Source organism: Prenolepis imparis, unplaced genomic scaffold (assembly GCF_030444845.1).
Source record: "Prenolepis imparis isolate NDT839.2.m4 unplaced genomic scaffold, iyPreImpa1.0 SCAF_2, whole genome shotgun sequence".
In the NCBI taxonomy this organism is placed as follows: Eukaryota; Metazoa; Arthropoda; class Insecta; order Hymenoptera; family Formicidae; genus Prenolepis; species Prenolepis imparis.
Window position 1 is genome coordinate 1,779,411 of NW_028141160.1, and position 3,351 is coordinate 1,782,761.

The 3,351-nt window shown below is 28.6% G+C and overlaps 1 pseudogene across 1 annotated transcript; it reads right to left on the reverse strand.

Annotated features, from left to right (window-relative positions):
- Nucleotides 1-225: 225 nt before the first annotated feature.
- On the reverse strand, nt 226-1,584 carry LOC145948915 (cytochrome P450 6B7 pseudogene; annotated as a pseudogene). The gene is made up of 3 exons (XR_014427499.1): nt 1,252-1,584; nt 507-1,032; nt 226-317 (listed from the first exon to the last, which is right to left on the reverse strand). The product of XR_014427499.1 is annotated as a cytochrome P450 6B7 pseudogene (transcript).
- Between the last annotated feature and the right edge of the window lie 1,767 nt (nt 1,585-3,351).

The window sequence follows — 3,351 nt, forward strand, 5'->3', positions numbered from 1 at the left end:
TATATTGTCTTGTGAAAGGATCAGAGAGGATATCAAAAGAGATTCTGTATCGCACAATATAACTTTATTTGACGTGGTCACTTGTCTCGACTAGACTCGACTGACTAACACGAGGAAACAAGACGGAAGTCTTCGCTCGTAAAGCGCTTGCGCCTGCGCAACTCACTGCTGTGACACGGATAGTGACACAGCTGTCCTACTTACCGACGCGATAAACTAAATGCTTCAATATGCATGGCTTATGGTCATTGATGAAGTTTCAAAGCCGGCAAGGAAAAATACGAATGCTTGAGAAGCTATCAAGCTGTCGGTCAATTCTAAAGTGTGATTTTCTTTTTACGATTTAATTCTGTTGAATAATCTATCTATTTAATGATTAATATATAGTAAACTGTTGTATTTTATATACGCAAATATACAAATATATAAACATATACAAATTTATAAACAGTTCCGTCTAAAAAACATTTAAATGATAGAAAATATTCATACGGACAGTCACTTACTGATATCACCGACTTTCTCTGGATGCTTTTTTAATTCGCGTAGTATATCAATGAAATCATGTCTAATGACATTATTCATTTCTCTATATTTCATGGTATCTGCAACAACGCGTGTGAAAAATGTGGTGAACTCCGATGGTAGTAGGATATAATTGATCACGGCGTAGAGTCGTGGCAGGAATTGTTTTATTTTTAACCGTATAACATTTTTCCATGTTGACACGAAAACTAATCTTCCCATTCTGCGAAATTCGCTGTCTTCGTCCGAAAGAGCATTCATTTCGAGGCCGAAAACGCAAGTACCGATTACATCGGTCGTAAACTTAGCTGTCAATTCGCGACATTCTATCGGTTCAGTCTGGTTTATTATTTTATCTATATATTGCTGAAGATGATCGGCGCATTCCGACATTAAAGAGAACATCTCTTTTAATTTACTGGAGGTAAAAACGGGCGACAATCTTGTTCTTAAAGATCGTCATCTTTTAGACTCCAAAGCGAAAAGATGTTGCGACAATGGGTCAGCCTGCAATATAATATAAAGACATAATTATAATCAAGTAAGTTTTCGAAATTTAAGAACATTTTTACTAGATTACACGAAATTGACTGAAGAAACTCAATTTGTAATTAATGTCACGATTTTCAATAATTCCAATTATTGGAAAAATGTATTAAATAGATTATCGAAACGCATTTATATAATTCGAATATTATAATATAAGTTTATAATATTTTTACATACTTTTTTACTAACAGGAATTCCTCTGTCGGCGAAGTTGGTAAAATCTTTAATGAGAATATTCTTAATTAAACCTGGATCTTTTACAATGAGAATGGGTGTTTTTTAAGCGAATATTCCAATCATGGATTCATCTTTGTACTCGTTATATATGTCCCTAATGTAGTCACCAGTGAACTTTTTATTGAATATGACATCTTTAATATTACCGAAAACCAGTATTGGTTGTGGACCGCGAACGCCACGTGATTTCCAAAAGTTATAGTTTGATATGAAGTAATAATAAACAGTGAGATATATGGCAGCAATGCCGCACAATATTTCAAAGATTTCCATTATCTTGCAGCTATTGATCAATTATTTCAAGCGACGTTTGTTGAAAAAGAAAAAACAATATTTCGAGAAAGAAAAAGGTTGTTTTAAAAAAATTAAAATTTAGTAAAGAAAGTTTGATAAATCAAATACATATTTAACGAAATATAAATTTATGATAACTGAATTTAAGCGGATTTTATCGATATCAGACTGATCGAAAAATCCCTTACATAGATGTATATGATATACATATATCGAAATACACAGATCAAAATATAAAAACTTTCTTTCAGTAAGAATATTAAACGAATTTTTGAAGATTATTGAGATAAAAAATGACACATTATGACAGTTTATTCGTATTGTGCAAATTATGACGTCAAATTATCTTCCTTTTAAATCTCATCAATGTAATTTAGCGACAAGTGACAAAATAAAATTGTATTTTTTGGTTTTTATGAATGCATAATCTTACGATCTGTCTCGTGCCAATTGATTACTTGTTTATATATACCCAATTATAATTTAAATGAAGAAAAAAATTCATATGCATTTGATTCAAATTTACCAATTAAATAAAATTAATTTATGATTGAAGCTAATTAGACATAAATCTTTCAAGACATTAAAATCAAACAAACAAGAAATTATTTCTTTACCTTAATACAATATATCACGAAGATGTAAGAAAGTTGTCGAACTGTGTATTTATTAATAATCAACAGAGATGTGCAAAATGGGTGACCAAACCCATTTAAAAAAGAAAATGCAAAATAGTTAGAAGCTTTTCATTTAAAAATGCAAAATGCAAAATGCTTTTTAAACATCCATTTAAAATAGGAAATCGAAAATACTCATTGTAAAAATGGCTTTTTAAAATAAAACATGGTGTTTCAAACATTTATAAAAAAAAAGGATTTAAATTCTTATTTATGTATTTAAATTCTCATTTTTTTAATTAAATTTTTATAAACTTTATGCACTTTCTTTATAAGCTTTCTTTATATACTTTTTTAAATAAATTTTTTAAACTTTATAAACTTTACATAAACTTTACATATTTTTAATATAAACAAAAAATAAAAAATATATTTACATAAATATATTTACATGTGAAGTACAATAAAATGTTTATCATTGTTTACAAAAAATATATTTACTTTATGACTTCTTTAATAACATTTTGATTGTTATACATATATATTACTGATATTTTGATTAATTTTTAATTTGCAAGAAAAATGCATTTAAAATAAAAAAATTAGTAATAAAAACCATTTAAATGTAAATTTAAAATAGTTTTCGAAAACATGTGTTAAATGCAAAATACAAAATAGGCATTTTACATTTTATATTTGTATTTTAAATGCATCTATTTCAAATAATGCACATTCTTGGTAATGAAGTGGAGATAAAGTAGGCGATAAAGTATATGGCAAAAGTTGACAGATAGTTTGCAGAGAAAAGTTGGCAAAGATTATTAACATATACATATAACACTTACTGTATAGTTTGGAATTAAAGAATGTGCTTCAAGATTATGCTTCAAGAATAAAAACTTGTCACGTACTATTAAAAATTCAAATTAATGCGACGTAATAAAATCAGAAGTGCCGTTTACCAGCAACACCTCTGAACCACAAATACATCAAGCTGATGATGTTGTTGTTTATCACGCGTTTGTGTACGTACAACAGCGAATGGAAAAGTTGCACCACTCTTTTCGATAAAATTCCTTTCGATAAATCACATTTTTTTCGTCCGCAAGTGAATGATATTTCGCAAATG